The sequence below is a fragment of the Prionailurus bengalensis genome, chromosome B3, assembly GCF_016509475.1.
Source record: "Prionailurus bengalensis isolate Pbe53 chromosome B3, Fcat_Pben_1.1_paternal_pri, whole genome shotgun sequence".
Classification (NCBI taxonomy): domain Eukaryota; kingdom Metazoa; phylum Chordata; class Mammalia; order Carnivora; family Felidae; genus Prionailurus; species Prionailurus bengalensis.
Genome location: NC_057355.1, coordinates 23,029,021 through 23,055,830, shown reverse-complemented (window position 1 = coordinate 23,055,830; position 26,810 = coordinate 23,029,021). Strand labels below are relative to the sequence as shown.

At 38.0% G+C, this 26,810-nt stretch overlaps 1 pseudogene; it reads right to left on the bottom strand.

Moving 5' to 3' along the window:
- Positions 1 to 11,579: 11,579 nt before the first annotated feature.
- Positions 11,580 to 26,810, bottom strand: part of LOC122467993 — a 40,836-nt pseudogene continuing 25,605 nt past the window's right edge.

Here is a 26,810-nt window from a genome sequence, read left to right as displayed (position 1 = left end):
AGCAAAGAGAACTCCCATTAGATTCAACAAATCTAACAATCACGAAGTCATATCATAGTCAAATCACAGAATACACAGACTAGGAAAAAAAATTATGAAAGCAGCAAGGGAAAAAGTCTGTATTCTATAAGCAAAGAGATTATCCACAGAAACCTGGCAGGATATATTCAACATGCTGAATGAGAAAAATATGCAGTCAATAATTCTTTATCCAGCAAGAATGCCATTCCAAATAGAAGGATACAAAAAGAATTTCCCAGACAAACAAAGCTAAAGGAGGTCGTGATCACTAAACCAGCCCTGCAAGAAATTTTAAGGGTGGGTCTTTGAGTGGAGAAAAGACAAAATAAAACGAAAAATACCAAAAGCAAAAAAGACTAGAAAGGACTGGAAAGCATCAACAGAAACACCAACTCTACAGGCAACACAATGGCACTAAATTCCTATCTTTCAGTTCTCACTCTAAATGTAAATGGACTAAATGTTCCAATCGAAAGACACAGGGTATCAGAATGGATTAGAAAACAAGGCCCATCCATATGCTGCTTACAAGAGACACATTTTAGACCTAAAGACACCTGCAGATTGAAAGTAAGTGGATGGAGAACCATCTATCATGCTAATGATCATCAAAGGAAAGCTGGAGTAGCCATACTTATATCAGACAAACTAGATTTTAAAATAAAGACTGTAATAAGAAATGAAGAAGGGCATTATATCATAATTAAGGGTTCTACCTACCAAGAAGAACTAACTACTGTAAATACTTATCTGCCCAACGTGAAAGCACCCAAATATATAAATCAATTAATCACAAACATAAAGAATCTCATTGATAATAATACCATAATAGTAGGAGACTTCAACACCCCACTTACAGCAACGGACAGATCATCTAAACAAAAAATCAACAAGGAAACAATAGCTTTGAATGACACACTGGACCAGATGTACTTAACAGATATATTCAGAAACTTTAATCCTAAAATAGCAGAATAAACGTTCTTTTTGAGTACACATGGTGCATTCTCCAGGAAAAAACACTTACTGGTTCACAAATCAGTCCTCAACAAGTACAAAAAGATCAAGATCATATCTTGCATTTTTTCAGACCATAATGGTATGAAACTCAAAATGAACCACAAGAAAAAATTGGAAAGACCAGGAATAATTGGAGATTAAAGAACATCCTACTGTAGAATGAATAGATTAATCAAGAAATTAAGGAGTAAGTTTAAAAGTACATGGAAGCCATGAAAATTAAAAAACAAAAGCACCAAATCTCTGGGATGTTGTAAAGATGGTCGTAAGAAGGAAGTATATAGGAAGGCAGGTCTTCCTAAAGAAGGAAAAAAAAAGTTTCAAATACACAACCTAACCTTACACTTAAAACGTCTGGAAAAAGAACAGGAAATAAAACCCAAAAACAATAGAAGAAAGAGAATAATAAAAATTAGAGCAGAAATCAGTGTTATAAAAAAATCAAAAAACAAAAACAAAAGCCTACTAGTACAGACCGATGAAACAAGAAGCTCTTCCTTTGATAGAATTAATTGATACGCCCCTAGCTAGATTGGTCAAAAAGAAAAAGGAAAGGATTCAAATAAATAAAATCACTCGTGAAAGAGGAGAGATCATAACCAACACCACAGAAATACAATTATAAGAGAATATTATATGCAAATATAACCCAACAAATTGGGCAATCTGGAGGAAATGGGTAAATTCCTAGAAACATATAAACTACAAAAACTATAACAGGAAGAAATTAGAAAATTTTAACAGACCCAAACCCAGTAAAAAAAAATGAATCAGTAATCAAAATTCTCCCAAAAAAAACAGAAGTCCAGGGCCAGAAGGCTTACCAGGGAAATTTTATCAAAAATTTAGAGTAGAGTTAACACTGCTTCTTTAGAAGCTGTTCCCAAAAACATAAATGCAAGGAAAACTTACAAACTCATTCTACAAGGTCAGCATTATTTTAATTCCCAAAACCAGACAAAGACAACACTAAAAAAAAGAACGACAGAAAAATTTCCCTGATGAACATGGATGCAAAAATCCTCAACAAGATACTAGCAAACCAAATTGGACAATACTTTAAAAGAATTATTCACCTAGACAAGTGGAATTTATTCCTGGGATGCAGGCCTGGTTCTATATTTGCAAATCAATCAATGCAATACATCACATTAATAAAAGAAAGGATAAGAACCACATGATCCTCTCAAGATGCAGAAAAAGCATTTGACAAAATACAGCATCATTTCTTGATAACAATCCTTGAGAAAGTAGGGATTCAAGGAACATATTTCAATCACAAAGCCCATATACAGAATACCCACAGCTAATATTCTCAATGGGGAAAACTGAGAGCTTCCTCCTATGATCAGGAACACGACACTCTTACCACTCTCACCACTGTTATTCAACATAGTGTTGGAAGTCTTAGCTTCAGCAATTAGACAACAAAAATAAATAAAAGGCATCCAAATTTGGAAGGGAGAGGTCAAACATTCACTTTTCACAGTTGACATGAAAGTCTACCTGGAAAACCCAAAAGCCTCCACCAAAAACTGCTAGAACTGATATATGAATTCTGCAAAGTTGGAGAATATAAAATCAATGTACAAACATCTGTTGCATTTCTATATACCAATAATGAAACAGCGGAAAGAGAAATCAAAGAATCTATCCCATTTATAATTGCTCCAAAAATCATAAAATACCAAGGAATAAAGCCAACCAAAGAGTGAAATATCTATACATTGAAAACTATAGAAGGCTATGAAAGAACTGGAAGACGGCACAAAGAAATGGAAAAACATTCCATGCTCATCGATTGAAAGAACAAATATTGTTAAAATGTCAATACTACCCAAAGCAATCTACACATTCAATGTAATCCCAATCAAAATAGCACCAACATTTTTCGCAGTTATAACAAACAATTCTGAAATTTGTATGGAACCACAAAACACTGAGGATAGCCAAACTAATGTTGAAAAAGAAAGCTATGGCTGGTTGCATCACAATTCTGGACTTCAAGCTGTATAACAAAGCTGTAATCATCAAGGCAGTATGGTACTGGCATAAAAGCAGACACTTAGATCAGTGGAACAGAATATAGAATCCATAAATTGACCCACAAACATATGGAATATCAATCTTTGACAAACCAGGAAAGAATATCCAAAGATATTTATCCAAAACAATATCCAAAGGAAGGGGGTTGGACACAGTCTCTTCAGCAAATGGTGTTGGGACAACTGGACAGCGACATGCAGAATAATTAACGTGGACCACTTTCTAACACCATACACAAAAATAAACTCGAAATGGATGAAAGATCTGAATGTACTATAGGAAGCCATCAAAATCCTAGAGGAGAAAACAGGCAACAATATGTTTGATCTCGGCCACAGCAACTTCTTACTTGACATGTCTCCAGAGGCAAGGGAAACAAAAGCAAAAATGAACTATTGGGACTTCAACATGATAAAAATCTTCTGCATAGAGGAGACAATAAGCAAAACCAAAATGTAACCAATGAAATGGGAGAAGATATTTGCAAATGACATATGAGATAAAAGGTTAGTATACAAAATCTATAAATAACACCCAAGTCACCTAAAGAACAGATAAATCGGGGCGCCTGGGTGGCGCAGTCGGTTGAGCGTCCGGCTTCAGCCAGGTCACGATCTCTCGGTCCAGGAGTTTGAGCCCCGCATCAGGCTCTGGGCTGATGGCTCGGAGCCTGGAGCCTGTTTCCGATTCTGTGTCTCCCTCTCTCTCTGCCCCTCCCCCGTTCATGCTCTGTCTCTCTCTGTCCACCCCCCCCAAAAAAAAGAACAGATAAATCAACACCCAAAAGAATAATCCAGTGAGGAAATGGGTAGAAAGAATGGACACCTTTCCAAAGAAGACATCCAGATGGATAACAGACACATGAAAAGATGTTCAACATCACTCATCATCAGGAAAACAAAATCAAAACCACAACGAGATACCACCTCACACTTGTCAGAAAGGCTAAAATTAACACTCAGGCAACAACATCTGTTGGTGAGGATGCAGAGAAAGAGGATCTCTTTTTCACTGCTGGTGGGAATGCAAACTGGTGCAGCCATTCTGGAAAACAATATGTAGGGTCCTCAAAAAATTAAAGATAGTGCTACCCTATGACCCAGAAATTTCACTAGTATTTATCCAAAATATACAAAAAATGCTAATTTTTATGAAACAAAACAGATGAACATAGAGTGAGGGAAGCAAAAATAAGCTAAAAGCAGGATGGAGACAAACCATATGGACTTTTAAATACAGAGAACAAACTGAAGTTTTCTGGTGAAGTGTTGGGTTGGGGGGAAAGGCTAAAGGGGTGAGGGACATTAAGGAGGACTATTGTTGGGACGAGCACTGAGTGTTATATGTAAGTGATGAATCACTAAATTCTATTTCTTAAATCACTATTACATTATATGTTAACTAACTTGGATTTAAATACAAGAAAAAAAGGCAAAAAAAAAAAGAACCACTAGTTCTGGTCCAACTACATTGTTGGTTCCATTTGGGGAAATGTTACTGGGAGCTCATAATAGGTAACATGGGCCTAAGAGAGTGTTCTCAGGCATTCCTATCAGATAGCATCATTATTGATTTTCTGATAATAACACAAAAGAGCACTGCATGGAACATATCAGCCAAAAATATAATAGAAAAATATTTACTCGTTGTCTAGAATCAGTAATTTTAATAATACTGAATATTGGATGTGAGGACGTTACTGGACTGGATCACAGCATTACAGTTGTAATAATCGATTATGAAGTGCCCTTTATTCTTCTCCATTTTTAAAACATGCAACATTGGATTAAAGTCAAGAAGCAATGCATATAATACCTCTTTGTTAACTATGTTTTATAGAGGTCTTAATTCTTGAATGTCCTATTTAATTTACATTCAGGGTCTAGTACATTTTATTAATAAGTTTGTAAATGCCAAAGATATAGCTTAATTTTAATGCATTATTCATTGTATTATAGCATGAGTGCCGACTATGGCATATTTTAGGACAATGGGTGCTATGACTATGGGAACTTTAACTTCAGTTAAAGTAAGTTATACCTTATATCACAGTTGGTCAGGGGACAATTTGCAATAACAGCAAGGCAAAAAAACTGCACAAAGTTTATGTTCAGAATAATACATTTTGTGGAGGGCCATGGTCCATGAGGCAGATACTCTCATAGTGACCCAATATATGACTCACAACTCAAGAGAATCTCTGAAAATCATTCTCCACCTACTCATTGGAGTAGGCTTAAATGTGTGGGAAAAGAGCAAAAACTTGGTTTGCTCACTTTCTATCAGTGCTGTCTGTTCAGTGAATCAGAATCATTCTATGGAACTTGAAGGGAATTCATACTTGGCTTCCTCTAAAGAATCCTTTGGAAACCTACCTAGTTTATTAAGAAAACAGGTGTTCCTAAGAGTATTGTTAGAGACAATAGGCAAATAACACATCTCAGACCATAAATAAGGGAGGATTCAACTTTCAAGTTCCAAATTAATGTTGGGACTTGAAGACCAGCTGGCAAAGGCAGACAGCAGTGGTATCAAGTGCAAGCAAGGCGGCACTTTCCCAGATTGATGTAAGTCTTGGTGTTATTCCAGTATGTTGAGGCAAGAAGATCAAGAGAAAACTGCCATTGAAAAGATAGTTTGTTACTCACAGTTTCCATGAGGATGGTGTACACACCACACACGGCCACCTGGGGAACACTTACGTAATTAGTAGGTAGAAGGAATGGGATGAAAGAAAGGATAGGACTCTAAGAAAGAATAAGGCTCTATATTGGTAACTTTACATATGAAAATGAGTTGTATATCTTCTCTAGAAGTTGGCTAGTCAGGGGAGGAATGGTCTCCTCAGGGTCAGTAAAACCCCAAATGTCAAAACACCAGAATGAAATACATGCTTAATAGCAATATGTTGCATTACTCTTTATAAACTGCAAAATGCTAGAGTGGGAAAAAGTAAATGCCAACAAGGTCCAGGAAAGTAAGTGAATGAATTGGCTAGTGAAGACTAGAGAGAATACGTCCTAGTTGGAAAGGGGCAGATCTACTCAGTCCTTGCCAGTTGTTGCTCTATGAGAATTTAGGGCCAGGAGGTCCATTTTGGAATTTCCACAAGAAGCTTAAAGATACAATTTTATGTAAAATCTCACATTTTAAAAAGTTGGAAGCTGATATAATTTGTCTTTAATTTTTGTACAGAAAAAATAATACATGACTTTATATTGAATTTGACCTTGACATCCAGTTTTATACCTCTGTTAAAAATAAATATATCATGACCATTAACACTGTAATCATCATTTTTACCATCACCATCATAATTGCTTTAATATTTATTATTAAGTTCCTATGATGTATCAAAATTTATGTCAGTTATATTACATATATTTTATCATTTAATACTCACAATTAGTCCCTGATGTATCATATCATTTCCATTTTATGTGAGAAAACTTATGCTTGTAGCTCTCATGGGACATAGCAAAGTTGAGATTGAAATCTATGTCTGCTGGTGGTTTTATATAGCTCTTATCGTAGGGTTGTGGTTTCACCCAGGAGAAGCCAACCAAGAAGATCTCAGCTGTAGCCTCCTTTCCTCCACTGAGTGCTCACTTGTAGAGTTGTAGCATTTGATGGTTAATTTTATCCATCAACTTGAATGGACCATGGTACCAAGTTGCTGGTCAAACACCAGTGTAGATATTATTGTGAAGGCATTTTTTAGATGTCATTATTATTAAGTCAGTAGACTTTGAGCAAATTAGGTTATCCTTTATAACATAGGTAGGCTTTATATAGTCAGTTGAAGCCTTTAAAAAAAAGACTAAGATCCACCAGAGAAAAGGAATTTTGTCTCCATATTGCTCTCAGACTTGAGCTGCAGCATTAACTCTTCCTGGGGTCTCTAGCCTACCAATCTGCCCTACAAATTTCTGACTTACTAACGTTCATACTTGCATGAGCCAGTTCCTAAAAGTAAAAAGTAAATCTCTCTCTCTCTCTCTCTCTCTCTCTCTCTCTCTGTCTCTACACACACACACACACACACATACACACACACACACACACCCTACTAGTTCATTTTTTTTAAGAACCCGGAAGTACACATATTTTGGTACCAAGTGTAATTCTAGAAGAACAGAATCATAAGGATGCATTTTCTGAATTAGTTCCAACAGGCTCCAAAAGGTATATATAAAGTATGACTCATGAAAAGACATTCTAAAAAAAGTACATGACTTTTTCCCAATTTATATTCACAGAAATATGAGGGATATACGTAGGAATGGATAGAAAGCATGTGAGGTAATGGAACAGTGGAAGGAACACAAAGCTGGATGAGGTTGAGTTTATTGGCATAGGTTCACTAAGCAGATATCATAGATTTAATATTGTAACTCTAGGCGTTATAAAGGACTATGGAAGTTTGTTTGATTGGTTGGGTGAAACATAAACTAAGAGTGGGGCACAATAAATTTAGATGCCATAACTGTTTCAATACACTGTATGGGAAGGAATCCAAAGGCTAAGGGTGATTGGAACGTTAGAGAGGATTTATCATGTCAGATCCGCTCAACTACCCTGGGAGATTCAGACAGCACAATTTTCACCACAATTATTGGAAATAAATTTGTGCAGGAAGAGTAGTCATCTTTGAGAAGTTCTTTGGAGAGCTTTCGAATTCTTCTCTGTAGGTCAGAAATTAGAATGAGAACTGCTACCACCAAACTGGGAAACCTAAATGCAATTGGGACAATCAGATTCTTTTGGTGGCAGAGGCCAAGTGGAGGCACTTAGTATCCAAGAGCAAGTTGGCATTGTTAGCATAATGGACAGCACAGTCCAAGCAGCATTTAGAAGTCTGATTTGTAGAGACTTATGCTTTTGGCTAGTTAATCGGGAAGTTCTTAAAAGTAAAAGAGATGGGATGTCTACTAAATTCTTACATGGTCTGTAGAAGTGGAACAGTTCTAGATCATGTGAGCAAAAGTCTAACTTAAATCATAAAAAACATAGAATTTTGGTTTCTCAATCATTTCCCATACTTGATCCAGTTTACAGATCCAGAACCCCTTGAATGAAGAGGAGGCCAGATCTTGAAGAACCTCACTGTGCTACCCAAAATGATGCTGTTAATCTTTCTCCCAGCCTTTCAACTATGGAACTATGACCTTTCATTGGGGTGATTGTTCACCGAAAAATAGGAAATAATAAGACCTTTGGGGGATTACTGGACACTGTCTCTGAATTGAAACTACTTCCAAAAGACCCATAATGTCACAGTGGCCCACCAGTGTAGGGGCTAATGGAGGTTGATTGATGGAGTTAGAGCTTAAGTCCATCTCACAGTGGGTGTACGGGTCTGTAAGTTTATCCTATGGTTATTAAACCAGTCTGGAATGTGTAATTGTATTAGACATACTCAGCAACTGGCAGATTCTCCTCGTTGGTTCTTGTGCTGTGGAGTGAGGGGTATTAGGGAAAAGGAAAGTCCTAGTGGAAGCCACTGGAAGTAAGCATGTTTTTCTTTTTCTTTCTTTTCTTCTTTTTTTTTTTTAATGATGCTTCAAAATCTTGGAGCCTTGCTGACACTGAAAAGGACTGCCCCTCATAGAATTATTTAATTCATAGGAATAGCAAATAACTCCCTGGGAGAAAACCAGTCAATCCAGAGCCCATCTTCAACCAGTTCTTCTATTGTGCTCTCATAGGGCTCCCACTCATAGGCCCCTATTTATCTGTCTTTATCAACCTATGGCCAGGTACTCAGCAACTGGGGACAGCTTCTATACCTCAGATATCACTGACATTGTTCAAACTAGCCAATCCTAAACCTCCTTACTCTACTTCATTCCTTCCTTTCTGGGGAAGCTATAATAAACTCTTTTGTCCATCTTTTTTCCCAATTAATTCCACCTCATGAGAGATTTCAGTGCTTCCCCATGTGGCCCTGTGTTTCATAGCATGTGCCTGTCTAGTAGGAACTGTGAGTAATGAACTACCATTTCAATGGCAATTATCTCACCACACCTGAATAATAATAAAACCTACACTTTAAAACCAGACTGTCTTTACTAAACCAAGAGCAATACGTATTCCTGTAGGGATTGTGGATAAAAATGCAATGAACAAGGAGTTGAAGGGCACAGGATTGTTGACTGCCACCATAGTTCCATTAAACTGTAAACCTTAAAACTGCCAACTATTTTACCAGCAAAAAATGGGTTTATTCAGTAATAGCAGAGAATTTCAATTCTTGGGACAAGGTACAGCAAAACTATAGTCAGGTCTGGAGAACCAAAGAGAAGAATGCTCTTTTACAGAGTAAAGGAGGAAGCTGGGAGGGATGCTATAAACAAAAAGTCCACTGGAGTAAACTGGGAGTTCCAAGTGTAGTGGCTTTTTAAATTTTTTTAATGTTTATTTCTGAGAGAGACACAGAGAACAATTAGGGGAGGCACAGAGGGAAAGGGAGACACCAGAATCTGAAGCAGGCTCCAGGCTCTAAGCTGTCAGCACGGAACCCCACTTGGGGCTCGAACTCATGAACCACAAGATAAGGACCTGAACCAAAGTCAGAGGATTAACCGACTGAACTACCCAGGCACCCCTGTAGTGGCCTCTTATTGGCTGAGTTGTGACAGTCTCTCATTGGCTGGGCTGCTGCTGGGGAAGGAGGAAACCTTTCTTATTCCTGCTGGGATTGTAAAGTAGTATCCACTAGTGAGGTAAATCTCTTCCTGTGGGGTCTCCAATTGAGGACTAGTGGCTGGGTATGAGGGCCCCCCTGCTGGCCTCCCAACTTCATTCTAAATGATATTTTCTCTTATTAATTTTCACACATCTTACTTACTTGGCCTGTTCAGGAAACAGATATATCTTAGAGAATAATGGCAGATTATCACAAGCTTATCTAGATGGCAACTTCTATTGTAACTGCTGTATCAGATATAGTTTCATTGCTTAAGCTGATAAACATATACTTCAGTACCTGGTATGTAGCTATTGATCTTGTAAATGCTCTTTTCTTCTATCTGCTATTAAAGACTATCAGAAGCAGTTGCTTTCAGCTGTCAAAGTAGCAATACACATTCACTATCCTACTTCAGGGGTGTATAAATTTAACTTGTGTCATAATTTAGTTCATAGGGATCTTGCTCACCTTTGTCTTCTATAAGATATCACACTGGTCGTACCTTGATGACATCATGCTGATTGAACTAGTGAGCAAGAAGTAGCAAGTACTCCAGAGGTATTGGTAAAACACGTGCAAGTCACAGTGTGGGAAATAAATCCAACTGAAATTCAGTGGCCTTCTACCTATAAGTCCAGTGGTATGGACCATGTCAAGCTATCCCTTCCAGGATGAAGGGTGAATTGTTGCGTTGGCCCCTGCTACAACCAAAGCTGAGACACAACATCCAGTGGGCATCCTTGAATTTTAGAGACAACATATTTGTCATTTGTATGTGTTACTCTAGCCCATCTAACAACTTACCCCCAAAACTTCTAGGTTTGAATGGCGCTCATAATAAGAGAAGGCTCCTCAACAGATCCAAGCAGCCATACAAGCTTCTCTGGAAACTTGGACTATATGACACCACAGATCCAATGATATTTGATGTGTCAGTGACAGATAAAAATGACTTTGGCAGGTCCCTACAGATGAATCACAGCACCCAGGGTTTTCAAGAAAAGTTCTGCCATCCTCTGTTGATAACTACCCTCCTTCTGGGAAACAACTTTTAGTTGCTAGTGGGCCTTAGTAGAGAATGAAATACTAACTGTTGGATACTAAATTACCATGTTATGTGTTCATCATGAAACGGATATTGTTTTATTCACCAACCACAGATGCATTCCATCATCAAACAGAAGTGGTATAGACACTACTGATTGAGAGTCTGCCTAAGATCAGGCTTAAGCAGGCCCAGGAGCACAAGTAATTTGCATGTGGAAGTGACCCAAATGCCCATAATTCTCATTCCTGTTACACTACCTTCTCTCTTCTAGCCGGTACCTGTGGTCTCACAGACAGTTCTCTACAATCAGCTGACAGAGAGAGCTCTCTGTTCACAGATCAGGCTCTGTTCACAGATAATTTGCATGTTATGCAGACGCCATGTGAAAATAAATAGCTGCAGCAATTACAAAGACTAAGATGAAGAGAAAACCTCCCAGTGAGCAGAATTTTGATAAGTATATATTATGGTTCACTCTGCGTGGAAGAAAAAATTACCAGACTTGAGATAATATACTGATTCCTAGGATGTGGCCATTGGTTTGGCTCGTTGGTCAGAGACTGGAAAGAACATTATTGGAAAATTGGTGATAAGGAGGTCTCAGAAAGAGGTATGTGGGTTGACCTTTTTTTTATTTTTCATGTTTTATATATTTATTCAGAAAGTCTTTCAACTATGGAATTATGCATTTTTAGCACTATGAAATCTGATGTTCTGAAATCCCTTTTCCATGTAATTCTGTTTATGACAATGTTATAATCCTAGAGAAATTCTCTTATGTGAAGTTTTTAATACATTCAGATACTTTTCATGATGTCTGATGTGATCAGTAATAACGGTTGCAATGAAATATTTAGCTACGTTCATAATTCTCATAATCTGAAAACAACAGGAATTTATTTTATGTACAGGCAGCTATGAACTTATCAATTAGTAACAGTCAATCAGAAAGGAACTGATCACCTTTTCTTTGATCAATTAGTATGTCCAGCTGAGAACCCGGGTAGGACTTCACAAGATGAGTAGCATCATAAGCCTTCCATTTACTTTGATCTGTTCCCAAATATCCACTAAAGGCTTTTTTACCCCAAGGGCAAAAAGATCACTGGGTTGCAAATTGGAGCAAATGTTGGCAGAGATTTGTACTTTCTAGGATTCTTCAAAGCACAAAGTTCCCCATGGAGTGTCCAAAAATAGACATCCTTTGGATATCCACTGGAAAATGGCATTTATGATTTGGAGAAGTTCCTCAGTTACATAAAAGTACATTCTGCAATTAGTTTTCCAAGGATCTTCAGTGGCACCCACAAAAAAACCCAGCACTGGTGTCAAAATCCCAGCTCTCATGTTCTCCTTTAATATTGCAACCACAAGGGCTGGTATCTTGAACAATGACTACAACCATGTTCTGAGGTATCTTGATGATGACCAGACTTTGACATAAAATTTTGTTTGTTGCAAGTTAAACCAGACAGCCAATATAGTGCAGGGCATTTTCCACTTTCTGCCTTTGGTGGTAGATAACAAAGTTCATTTTGCATTCAGCTCAACACTGTCATATTCAAAAAATGTCTGTAATTCCTTTGATGCTATTCTCCTGACCAATTGCTACTTGCTTTTTTGTCTGCACCAAGGGATAGATGATCCTTGGTGACTGATGGCAGTGGGGGGAGAAGAAGCAGCTGGAACCAGTTAGATCTTTTTGAATGGGCAAAATGTGAAAATATTTGAGTCTCATGTAAATGCTCAACAAAGGGTTCCCTTATCAGAGGAGGATGATTCTAACAATATAGTGGATACGATGACCCATTCTATGGATAGCAGTCAATGTTTTCCCCTGCCACCCATCATCACTCAATGGGCTCATGGATGCAGTGGCCATGTTGGCAGGGATGGAAGATATCATGGGCCCAACAACATGGATTTATGCTCAAAAAGGCCAATATGCTTATGGCTACTGCTGAGTGACCATTTACCAGCCATAGAGGCCAACACGGATTCTCTTATATGGCATCATTTCCCAGGGTGTTCAGCCAGCAAGCTGGTGGCAACTTGATTCCATTAGACTCCATCACAGCAGAGGTAGTGTTTCATTCTTTTCTTTTTTTAATTTTTTAATGTTTTTTAAAAATTTATTTTGAGAGAAATATTGTGTGTGAGTGGGGGAGGGGTAGAGATGAGGGAGAGAGAGAATCCCAAGCAGGTTTGTGCTGTAAGCACAGAACCTGATGCAGGGTTGCATCTCATGAACTAAGATTATGACCTGATCCAAGATCAAGAGTCAGACGCTTAACCATCTCAGCCACCCAGGTGCCCCAAGGTAGTGTTTTATTCTTATTGAAATATACACATACTCTAGATACATATTTTCATTCCCTGTTTGTGATGCTTTTGCCAAAATTACCTTCTGAAAACTTAATGAATACCTTGCTCACCATTATGCTATTCCAACAACATTGCTTCTGATCAAGGAACTCATCATGTCACAGGAAATGAAATGTATCAATGATTCCATGTTCATGAAATTCATAATCATACCATGTTTTCCACCATCCTGAGTCAGTTGCCATGACAGAACAGTGGAATGGCCTCTTTAAGACTTAGTTACAGTGCCAGATAGATGACAGTACTTTGTGAGACTAAGGCAATGTTATAAATAAAGGGCATATATACTCTGAATCAACATTCAGTATGTTGCTGTTTTTACCACAGCCAAGTTTCATGGGTCCAAGAAGCAAGGTGTAGCAGTGGGAGTGGCACCAGTCACTCTTACATCTAGCAATCCACAGTGCAGAAGCTTTTTATCTTGATGAGGTCCCAATAGTTCATTTTTGCTTTTAATTCCCTTGCCTTTGGAAACCTGCCGAGCAAGAAATTGCTGTGTGCTCTTTAACTTCTTGGTGAGGTCAAAGATGTTGTTGCCTGTTTTCTCCTCTATAGTTTTTGTGGTTTCCTGTCTCACATTTAGGTCTTTCATCCATTTTGAGTTAATTTTGATGTATAGTGTAAGAAAGTGCTCCAGTTTCATTCTTCTGCATGTAGCTGTCCAGTTCTCCCAGCACCATTTGCTAAAGAGACTGTCTGTTTTCCATTGATACTCTTTCCTTCTTTGTCAAAGATTAGTTGACCATACACTTGTGGGTCTAGTTCTGGGTTCCCTATTTTATTCTATTCATCTATGTGTCTGTTTTTGTGCCAATACCATACTATCTTGAGAATTACAGCTATGTAGTAGAGGATAAGTCTGGGATTGTGATCCCTCCTGCTTTGGTTTTCTTTTTCAACATCACTTTGGCTACTCATGGTCTTTTGTGATTCCATACAAATTTTAGAATTGTTTTATATGGCTCTGTGAAGAATGCTGGTGTTAGTTTGATAGGTATTGCATTGAATATGTAGATTGCTTTGGGTAGTATGGGCATTTTAACCATATTTGCTCTTCCTATCTAAGAGCATGGAATGTTTTTCCATTTCTTTGTGACTTATTCCAGTTCTTTCAAAAGCCTTCTATATTTTTCAGTGTATACATTTTTCACCTCTTTGGTTAGATTTATTCCTAGGTATTTTATTGTTTTTGGTGCAATTGTAAATGGGATCGGTTCCTTGATTTCTCATTCTGTTGCTTCATTATTGGTTTATAGGAATGCAACCAATTTCTGTGCATTGATTTTATACCCTGCAACTTTTATGAATTTATGAATCAGTTCTAGCAGTTGTTTGGTGTAATCTTTTGGGTTTTCCATATAGAGTACCATATCATCTGCAGAGTAAAATTTGACCTCTTCCTGACTGATTTGGATGCCTTATAGTTCTTTGTGTTGCCTGATTACTGAGACTTCCAATACTATGTTGAATAACAGTGGCAAGAGTGGACATCCCTGTCTTGTTCCTGACCTTAGGGGGAAAGCTCTCAGTTTTTCCCCATTGAGGATGATATTAGCAGTGGGTCTTTCATATATAGCTTACATGGTCTTGAAGAATGATCCCTCTATCCCTACTTTCTTGAGGGTTTTTAACAAGAACGGTTGCTGTGTTTTGTCAAATGTTTTCTCTGCATCTATGGAGAGGATTCTGTGCTTCTCGTCCTTTCTTTTATTGATGTGATGTACAACATTGATTGTTTTGTGGATGTTGAACCAGCCCTGCATCCCAGGTATAAATCCCATTTGGTCGTGGTGAATATATATATATATATATATATATATATATATATATATTTTTTTTTTTTTTGATGTATTGTTGGAACCAGTTGGCTGATATCTTGCTGAGGATTTTTGCATCCATGTTCATCAGGGAAATTGGACTATAGTTCTTTTTAGTGGGATCTTTGTCTGGTTTTGGAATCAAGGTAATGCTGGCCTCATAGGATGAGTTTGGAAGTTTTCCTTCCATTTCTATTTTTTTTGAACAGCTTCAAGAGAATAGGTGTTAACTCTTCCTTAAATGTTTGGAATAATTCCCCTGGAAAACCATATGACCCTGGACTCTTGTTTTTTTGAGAGACTTTTGATTACTAATTTGATTTCTTTACCAGTTATGGGTCTGTTCAAATTTTCTATTTCTTCCTTTTTCAGTGCTGGCAGTATATATGTTTCTAGGAATTTGTCCATTTCTTCCAGATTGACCCTTTTATTGGCGTATAACTGCTGATAATATTCTCTTATTATTGTTTGTATTACTGCTGTGTTGGTTGTGATCTCTCTTCTTTCATTATTGATTTTATTTATTTGGATACTTTCCTTTTTATTTTTGATCAAACTGGCTAGGGGCTTATCGATTTTGTTAACTCTTTCAAAGAACCAGCTCCTGGTTTCTTTGATCTGTTCTACTGTTATTTTTGTTTTGTTTGGTTTGGTTTGGTTTTTTTGGTTTCGATAGCATTGATTTCTGCTCTAATCTTTATTATCTCCTGTCTTCTGCTGGTTTTGGATTTTATTTGCTGTTCTTTTCCAGCTCTTTAAGCTGTAAGGTTAGGTTGTGTATCTGAGACCTTTCTTCTTTCTTTAGGAACGCCTGGATTGCCATATACTTCCCTTTTGTGACCCCCTTTGTTGTGTCCCAGAGTTTTTGGGCTGTTGTGTTATCATTTTCATTGGCTTACATGTACTTTTTAATTTCCTCTTGAACTTCTTGGTGAGCCCATTAATTCTTTAGCAGGATGCTCGTTAGTCTCCAATATTTGTTATCTTTATAAATTTTTTTCTTGTGGTTGATTTGGAGTTTCATAGCATTCTGGTCTGAAACTATGTTGAGTATGATCTTAATCTTTTTGTATTGTTGCGGGCTGATTTGTGTCCCAGTATGTGATCTATTCTGGAGAACATTCCATGTGCTTGGGAGAAGAATGTATATTCTGCTGCTTTAGGATGATATGTCTGAATATATCTGTTATGTCCATCTAGCCCAGTGTGTCATTCAAAGCCATTGTTACCTTGTTGATTTCCTGTTTAGATGATCAGTACATTGTTGTAAGTGGGGTATTCAAGTTCCCTACCATTGTGGTATTATTACCAATGAGTTTCTTTATGTTTGTGATTGATTTATATATTTGGGTTCTGTCATGCTTGGGACATAAATGTTTATAATTGCTAAGTCTTTTTGGTGGATAGACCCTTTAACAATGATATAATGCCCTTATTCATCTCTTTTTGCAGCCTTTATTTTAAAGTCTAGATTGTCTGATATACGTATGGCTACTTTGGCTTTCTTTTGTCGACCATTAGTATGATGGATGGTTTTCCATTTCCATATTTTCAATCTGAAGGTGTCCTTAGGTCTAAAATGGATCTCTTGTAAACAGCATATAGATGGATGTTGTTTTCTTCTCCATTTTGTTACCCTATGTATTTTGATTGGAGCATTAATCCATTGATGTTTAGAGTAAGTATTGAAAGATATGAATTTATTGCTATTGTGTTGCCTGTAGAGTGGAGTTTCTGGTAATGTTCTCTGGTCCTTTGTAGTCTTTGCTGCTTTTGGTATTTTTTTTTTGTCTTTTCTCCCCTCATAGAGTCCCTCTAAAATCTCTTGCAGGGCTGGTTTAGTGGTCACAAAGTCGTTTAATTTTTTGGGGGGAATTTTTTTTTGGGGGGGGGATTTAACTTTATCTTTTATTTTTTAAAATTTACATCCAAATTACTTAGCATATAGTGCAACAATTGTTTCAGTAGATTCCTTAATATCCCTTACCCATTTAGCTCATCTCCCCTACCACAACCACTCCAGCAACCCTCAGTTTGTTTTCCATATTTATGAGTCTTTTTTTGTCCCCCTCTCTGTTTTTATATTATTTTTGTTTCCCTTCCCTTATGTTCATCTGTTTTGTCTCTTAAAGTCCTCATATGAGTTAAGTCATATTATTTTTGTCTTTCTCTGACTGACTAATTTCACTTAGCATAATACCCTCCAGTTCCATCCACGTAGTTGCAAATGGCAAGATTTCATTATTTTTGATTGCTGAGTAATACTCCATTGTATATGTATACCACATTTTCTTTATCCATTCATCCATTGATGGACATTTGGGCTCTTTCCATACTTCGGCTATTGTTGATAGTACTGCTAAAAACATAGGGGTGCATGTGTCCCTTTGAAACACGCACCTTCATTCTTTGGATAAATGCCTAGTAGTGCAATTGCTGGGTCATAGGGTAGTTCTATTTTTAGTTTTTTGAGGAACCTCCATACTGTTTTCCAGAGTGGCTACACCAGCTTGCATTGCCACCAACAATGCAAAAGAGTTCCCTTTCCCCGCATCCTCACCAACATCTGTTGTTGCCTGAGGTGTTAATGTTAGCCATGCTGACAGGTGTAAGTTGGTATTTCATTGTGATTTTGATTTGTATTTCCCTGATGATGAGTGATGTGGAGCATTTTTTCATGTGTTGGTTGGCCCTCTGGATGTCTTCTTTGGACAAGTGTCTATTCACGTCTTTTGCCCATTTCTTCACTGGATTATTTGTTTTTGGGGGTGTTGAGTTTAATAAGTTCTTTATAGATTTTGGATACTAACCCTTTATCTGATATGTCATTTGCAAATATCTTCTCCCATTATGTCGGTCACCTTTTAGTTTTACTGATGGTTTCCTTTGCTGTGCAGAAGCTTTTTATTTTGATGAGGTCCCAATAGTTCATTTTTGCTTTTGTTTCCCTTGCCTCTGGAGACATGTTGAGTAAGACGTTGCTGCGGGCAAGATCAGAGAGGTTTTTGCCTGCTTTCTCCTCGAGGATTTTGATGGCTTCCTGTCTTACATTGAGGTCTTTCATCCATTTTGAGTTTATTTTTGTGTATGTTGTAAGAAAGTGGTCCAGGTTCATTCTTCTGCATGTCTCTGTCCAGTTTTCCCAGCACCACTTGCTGAAAAGACTGTCTTAATTCCATTGAATATTCTTTCCTGCTTTGTCAAAGATTAGTTGGCCATACTTTTGTGGGTCCATTTCTGGGTTCTCTGTTATATCCCATTGATCTGAGTGTCTTTTCTTGTGCCAGTACCATACTGTCTTGATGATTACAGCTTTGTAGTATAGCTTGAAGTCTGGGATTGTGATGCCTCCTACTTAGGTTTTTTGTTTTTTGTTTTTTTTGTTTTTTTCAAGATCGCTTTGGCTATTCAGGATCTTTTCTGGTTCCATACAAATTTCAGGATTATTTGTTCTAGCTCTGTGAAGAATGCTGGTGTTACTTTGATAGGGATCCCATTGAATATGTAGATAGCTTTGGGTAGTAATGACATTTTAATATGTGTTCTTCCTATCCAGGAGCATGGAATATTTTTCCATTTCTTTGTGTCATCTTCAATTTCTTTCATCAGCTTTCTATAGTTTTCAGGGTATAGATTTTTCACCTCTTTGGTTAGATTTATTCCTAGGTATTTTATGGTTTTTGGTGCAATTGTAAATGGGATTGATTCCTTGATTTCTCTTTCTGTCGCTTCATTGTTGGTGTATAGGAATGCAACCGATTTCTATGCATTGATTTTATATCCTGATTAATTCATGAATCAGTTCTAGCAGGTTTTTCAAGGAATCTTTTGGGTTTTCCATATAGAGAATCATGTCATCTGCAAAGAGTGAAAGTTTGACCTCCTCCTGGCCAATTTGGATGCCTTTTATTTCTTTGTGTTGTCTGATTGCAGAGGCTAAGACTGCCAATACTATGTTGAATAACAGTGGCGAGAGTGGACATCCCTGTCTTGTTCCTGACCTTAGGGGGAAAGCTCTCAGTTTTTCCCCATTAAGGATGATATTAGCGGTGGGTCGCTCATATATGGCTTTTATCATCTTGAGTTATGCTCCTTCTATCCCTACTTTTTTGAGGGTTTTTATCAAGAAAGGATGTTGTATTTTGTCAAATACTTTCTCTATATCTATTGAGAGGATCATATGATTCTTGTCCTTTCTTTTATTGATGTGATGAATCACGTTAATTGTTTTGTGGATATGGAACCAGTTCTGCATCCCAGGTATAAATCCCACTTCATCGTGGTGAATAATATTTTTAATGTATTGTTGGATCCGGTTGGCTAATATCTTGTTGAGGATTTTTGCATCCATGTTCATCAGGGAAATTGGTCTATAGTTCTCCTTTTTAGTGGGGTCTCTGTCTGGTTTTGGAATCAGGGTAATGCTTGCTTCATAGACAGAGTTTGGAAGTTTTCCTTCCATTTCTATTTTTTGGAACAGTTTCAAGAGAATAGGTTTTAACCCTTCTAACCCTAAATGTTTGGTAGAATTCCTCTGGAAAGCCATCTGGCCCTGGACTCTTGTTTTTTGGCAGAATTTTTATTACTAACTTGATTTCCTAACTGTTTATGTGTATGTTCAAATTTTCTATTTCTTCCTGTTTCAGTTTACTAGTGTGTATGTTTCTAGGAATTTGTCCATTTCTTTAATATTGCCTATTTTATTGGAATATACTTGCTCAGGATATTCTCTTATGATTGTTTTTATTTCTGTTGCATTGGTTGTGATCTCTCCTCTTTCATTCTTGATTTTACTTATTTGGGTCCTTTCCTTTTTCTTCTTGATCAAACTGGCTAGTGGTTTATCAGTTTTGTTAATTCTTTCAAAGAACCAGCTTCTGGTTTCATTGATATGTTCTACTGTGTTTTTTGGTTTTGATAGCATTAATTTCTGCTCTAATCTTTATTATTTCCTGTCTTCTGCTGGTTTTGGGTTTTATTTGCTGTTCTTTCTTCAGCTACTTAAGGCGTAAGGTTAGGTTGTGTATCTGAGATCTTTCTTCCTTCTTTAGGAAAGCCTGGATTGCTATATACTTTCCTCTTATGACCGTGTTTGCTGTGTCCCAGAGGTTTTGGGTTGTGGTGTCATCATTCTCATTGACTTCCATATACTTTTTAATTTCCTCTTTAGCCCATTCATTCTTTGGTCGGATGTTCTTCAGTCTCCAAGTATTTCTTACCTTTCCAAATCTTTTTTTGTGGTTGATTTCGACTTTCATAACATTGTGGTCTGAAAATATGCATGGTATGTTCTCGATCTTTTTGTACTTACTTAGGGTATTTTGTGTCCCGGTATATGGTCTATTCTGGAGAATGTTGCGTGTGCACTGGAGAAGAATGTATATTCTACTGCTTTAGGGTGAAATGTTCTAAAAATGTCCGTTAATCCATCGGGTCCAGTGTGTCACTTAAAGCCATTGTTTCCGTGTTGATATTTTGATTAGATGATATATCAATTGCTGTGAGTTCGGTGTTGAAGTCTCTTACTATTATGGTATTTCTGTCAATGAGTTTAAGTTTTTGATTAATGGATTTATATATTTGGGTGCTCTCATATTTGGTGCAAAAATGTTTACAATTTTTAAGTCTTCTTGGTCTATAGACCCCTTGATTATGATATAACGCCCTTCTGCATCTCTTGATACAGTCTTTATTTTAAAGTCTAGATTGTCTGATATAAGTATTGCTACTCTGGCTTTCTTTTGTTGACCATTAGCATTATAGATGGTTCTCCATCCCCTATTTTCAATCTGTAGGTGTCTTTAGGTCTAAAGTGGGTCTCTTGTAAACAGCATATAGATGGATCGTGTTTTCTTATCCATTCTGTTACCTATGTCTTAATTGGATCTTTGAGTCCATTTACGTTTAGAGTGAGTACTGAAAGATATAAATTTATTGCCATTATGTTGCTTGTAGAGTTGGAGTTTCTGGTGGTGCTCTCTGGTCCTTTCTAATCTTTTATTGCTCTATATTTTCATCTTTTCTCCCCTAAGAGAGTCCCCCTTAAAATTTCTGGTTTTAAATTGCTGGTTTTAACCAGCAGGGCTGGTTTAGTGGTCACAAACTCCTTTAATTTTTCTTTGTCTGGGAAACTTTTTCTCTCTCCTTCTATTTTGAATGACAGCCTTCCTGGATAAAGAATTCTTGGCTGCATATTTTTCTTTATTTTTTTCAATATATGAAATTTATTGTCAAATTGGTTTTCATACAACACCCAGTGCTCATCCCAAAAGGTGCCCTCCTCAATACCCATCACCCACCCTAACCTCCCTCCCACCCCCATCAACCCTCAGTTTGTTCTGAGTTTTAACAGTCTCTTATGGTTTGGCTCTCTCCCACTCTAACCTCTTTTATTTTTCCTTCCCCTCCCCCATGGGTTTCTATTAAGTTTCTCAAGAACCACATAAGAGTGAAACCATATGGTATCTGTCTTTCTCTGTATGGCTTATTTCACTTAGCATCACACTCTCCAGTTCCATCCACGTTGCTACAAAAGGCCATATTTCATTCTTTCTCATTGCCATGTAGTATTCCATTGTGTATATAAACCACAATTTCTTTATCCATTCATCAGTTGATGGACATTTAGGCTCTTTCCACAATTTGGCTATTGTTGAGAGTGCTGCTATGAACATTGGGGTACAAGTGGCCCTATGCATCAGTATTCCTGTATCCCTTGGGTAAATTTCTAGCAGTGCTATTGCTGGGTCATAGGGTAGGTCTATTTTTAATTTTCTGAGGAACCTCCACACTGCTTTCCAGAGCGGCTGCACCAGTTTGCATTCCCACCAACAGTGCAAGAGGGTTCCCGTTTCTCCACATCCTCTCCAGCATCTATAGTCTCCTGATTTGTTCATTTTGGCCACTCTGACTGGCGTGAGGTGATATCTGAGTGTGGTTTGATTTGTATTTCCCTGATAAGGAGCGACGTGGAACATCTTTTCATGTGCCTGTTGGCCATCCGGATGTCTTCTTTAGAGAAGTGTCTATTCATGTTTTCTGCCCATTTCTTCACTGGGTTATTTGTTTTTCGGGTGTGGAGTTTGGTGAGCTCTTTACAGATTTTGGATACTAGCCCTTTGTCCGATATGTCATTTGCAAATATCTTTTCCCATTCCGTTGGTTGCCTTTTAGTTTTGTTGGTTGTTTCCTTTGCTGCGCAGAAGCTTTTTATCTTCATAAGGTCCCAGTAATTAATTTTTTCTGTTAATTGCCTTGCCTTTGTAGATGTGTCAAGTAAGAGATTGCTATGGCTGAGGTCAGAGAGATCTTTTCCTGCTTTATCCTCTAGGGTTTGGATGGTTTCCTGTCTCAAATTCAGGTCCTTTATCCATTTTGACTTTATTTTTGTGAATGGTGTGAGAAAGTGGTTAGTTTCAACCTTCTGCATGTTGCTGTCCAGGTCTCCCAGCACCATTTGTTAAAGAGACTGTCTTTTTTCCATTGGATGTTCTTTCCTGCTTTGTCAAAGATGAGTTGGCCATACGTTTGTGGGTCTAGTTCTGGGGTTTCTATTCTATTCCATTGGTCTATGTGTCTGTTTTAGTGCCAATACCATGCTGTCTTGATGATGACAGCTTTGTAGTAGAGGCTAAAATCTGGGATTGTGATGTCTCCTGCTTTGGTCTTCTGCTTCAAAATTACTTTAGCTATTCGGGGCCTTTTGTGGTTCCATATGAATTTTAGGATTGCTTGTTCTAGTTTCGAGAAGAATGCTGGTGAAATTTTGATTGGGATTGCATTGAATGTGTAGATAGCTTTGGGTAGGATTGACATTTTGACAATATTTATTCTTCCAATCCATGAGCAGGGAATGTCTTTCCATTTTTTATATCTTCTTCAATTACCTTCATAAGCTTTCTATAGTTTTCAGCATACAGATCTTTTACATTTTTGGTTAGATTTATTCCTAGGTATTTTATGCTTCTTGGTGCAATTGTGAATGGGATCAGTTTCTTTATTTGTCTTTCTGTTGCTTTATTGTTAATGTATAAGAATGCAACTGATTTCTGTACATTGATTTTGTATCCTGCAACTTTGCTGAATTCCTGTATCAGTTCTAGCAGACTTTTGGTGGAGTCTATCGGATTTTCCATGTATAATATGTCATCTGCAAAAAGCGAAAGCTTGACTTCATCTTTGTCAATTTTGATGCCTTTGATTTCCTTTTTGTCTGATTGCTGATGCTAGAACTTCCAGCACTATGTTAAACAACAGCGGTGAGAGTGGGCATCCCTGTCGTGTTCCTGATTTCAGGGAAAAAGCTCTCAGTTTTTCCCCGTTGAGGATGATGTTAGCTGTGGGCTTTTCATAAATGGCTTTGATGATGTTTAAGTCTGTTCCTTCTATCCCGACTTTCTCAAGGGTTTTTATTAAGAAAGGGTGCTGGATTTTGTCAAAGGCCTTTTCTGCATCGATTGACAGGATGATATGGTTCTTCTCTTTTTTTTTATTAATGTGATGTATCACATTGATTGATTTGTGAATGTTGAACCAGCCCTGCAGCCCAGGAATGAATCCCACTTGATCATGGTGAATAATTCTTTTTATATGCTGTTGAATTCGATTTGCTAGTATCGTATTGAGAATTTTTGCATCCATATTCATCAGGGATTTTGGCCTGTAGTTCTCTTTTTTTACTGGGTCTCTGTCTGGTTTAGGAATCAAAGTAATACTGGCTTCATAGGATGAGTCTGGAAGTTTTCCTTCCCTTTCTATTTCTTGGAATAGCTTGAGAAGGATAGGTATTATCTCTGCTTTAAACGTCTGGTAGAACTCCCCTGGGAAGCCATCTGGTCCTGGACTCTTATTTGTTGGGAGATTTTTGATAATCGATTCAATTTCTTCGCTGGTTATGGGTCTGTTCAAGCTTTCTATTTCCTCCTGATTGAGTTTTGGAAGAGTGTGGGTGTTTAGGAATTTGTCCATTTCTTCCAGGTTGTCCAATTTGTTGGCATATAGTTTTTCATAGTATTCCCTGATAATTGTTTGTATCTCTGAGGGATTGGTTGTAATAATCCCATTTTCATTCATGATTTTATGTATTTGGGTCATCTCCCTTTTCTTTTTGAGAAGCCTGGCTAGAGGTTTGTCAATTTTGTTTATTTTTTCAAAAAACCAACTCTTGGTTTCGTTGATCTGCTCTACAGTTTTTTTTTAGATTCTATATTGTTTATTTCGGCTCTGATCTTTATTATTTCTCTTCTTCTGTTGGGTTTAGGCTGCCTTCGCTGTTATGCTTCTAGTTCCTTTAGGTGTGCTGTTAGATTTTGTATTTGGGATTTTTCTTCCTTCTTGAGTTAGGCCTGGATTGCGATGTATTTTCCTCTCAGGACTGCCTTCGCTGCATTCCAAAGTGTCTGGATTGTTGTATTTTCATTTTCGTTTGTTTCCATGTATTTTTTAATTTCTTCTCTAATTGTCTGGTTGACCCACTCATTCTTTAGTAGGGTGTTCTTTAACCTCCATGCTTTTGGTGATTTTCCAGACTTTCTCCTGTGGTTGATTTCAAGCTTCATAGCATTGTGGTCTGAAAGTATGCATGGTATAATTTCAATTCTTGTAAACTTATGAAGGGCCGTTTTGTGACCCAGTATATGATCTATCTTGGAGAATGTTCCATGTGCACTCGAGAAGAAAGTATATTCTGTTGCTTTGGGATGCAGAGTTCTAAATATATCTGTCAAGTCCATCTGATCCAATGTATCATTCAAGGCCCTTGTTTCTTTATGACCATGTGTCTAGATGATCTATCCATTTCTCTAAGTGGAGTGTTAAAGTCCCCTGCAATTACCACATTCTTATCAATAAGGTTGCTTATGTTTATGAGTAAATGTTTTATATATTTGGGGGCTCCGGTATTCGGCACATAGACATTTATAATTAGCTCTTCCTGGTGGATAGACCCTGTAACTATTATATAATGTCCTTCTTCATCTCTTGTTACAGCCTTGAATTTAAAGTCTAGTTTGTCTGATATAAGTATGGCTACTCCAGCTTTCTTTTGGCTTCCAGTCGCATGATAAATAGTTCTCCATCCCCTCACTCTCAATCTAAAGGTGTCCTCAGGTCTAAAATGAGTCTCTTGTAGACAGCAAATAGATGGGTCTTGTTTTTTTATCCATTCTGATACCCTATGTCTTTTGGTTGGTGCATTTAATCCATTTACATTCAGTGTTATTATAGAAAGATACGGGTTTAGAGTTATTGTGTTGTCTGTATGATTTATGCTTGTAGTGATGTCTCTGGGACTTTGTCTCACAGGATCCCCCTTAGGATCTCTTGTAGGGCTGGGTTAGTGGTGACAAATTCCTTCAGTTTTTGTTTGTTTGGGAAGACCTTTATCTCTCCTTCTATTCTAAATGACAGACTTGCTGGATAAAGGATTCTCAGCTGCATATTTTTTCTGTCTAGCACACTGAAAATATCGTGCCAATCATTTCTGGCCTGCCAAGTGTCAAAAGAGAGATGAGTCAAGAGTCTTATAGGTCTCCCTTTATATGTGAGGGCACGTTTACCCCTTGCTGCTTTCAGAATTTTCTCTTTATCCTTGTATTTTGCCAGTTTCACTATGATATGTCATGCAGAAGATCGATTCAAGTTACATCTGAAGGGAGTTCTCTGTGCCTCTTGGATTTCAATGCCTTTTCCCTTCCCCAGTTCAGGGAAGTTCCCAGCTATTATTTCTTCAGGTACCCCTTCAGCACCTTTCCCTCTCTCTTCCTCCTCTGGGATACCAATTATGCGTATATTATTTCTTTTTAGTGTATCACTTAGTTCTCTAATTTTCCCCTCATACTCCTGGATTTTTTTATCTCTCTTTTTCTCAGCTTCCTCTTTTTCCATAACTTTATCTTCTAGTTCACCTATTCTCTCCTCTGCCTCTTCAATCTGAGACGTTGTGGTTTCCATTTTGTTATGCATTTCGTTTAAAGCGTTTTTCAGCTCCTCGTGACTGTTCCTTAGTCCCTTGATCTCTGTAGCAAGAGATTCTCTGCTGTCCTCTATACTGTTTTCAAGCCCAGCGATTAATATTATGACTATTATTCTAAATTCACTTTCTGTTATATTATTTAAATTCTTTTTGATCAGCTCATTAGCTGTTGTTATTTCCTGGAGATTCTTCTGAGGGGAATTCTTCTGTTTGGTCATTTTGGATAGTGCCTGGTGTGGTGAGGACCTGCAGGGCACTTCTCCTGTGCTGTGGTGTATAACTGGAGTTGGTGGGCGGGGCCGCAGTCCGACCTAATGTCTGCCTCCAGCCCACCACTGGGGCCACAATCAGACTGGTGTGTGCCTTCTCTTCCCCTCTCCTAGGGGCGGGATTCACTGTGGGGTGGCGTGTCCCATCAGGGCTACTTCCACACTGCCAGGTTTGTGGTGCTGGGGATCTGGCGTATTAGCCAGGGTGGGTAGGCAAGGTGCGTGGGGGCAGGAGGGGAAGGCTTAGCTCACTTCTCCTTAGGTGATCCACTTCAGGAGGGGCCCTGTGGCATCGGGAGGGAGTCAGATCTGCTGCCAGAGGGCGGTTCCGCAGAAGCACAGAGTTGGGTGTTTGCGCAGAGCCAGCAAGTTCCCTGGCAGGAACTGGTTCCCTTTGGTATTTTGGCTGGGGGATGGGTGAGGGAAATGGCGCTGGCGTGTGCCTTTGTTCCCCACCAAACTGAGCTCTGTTGTCCGGGGGCTCAGCAGCTCTCCCTCCCTTTGTCCTCCAGCCTTCCCGCTTTCCAAGTAGAGCTGTTAA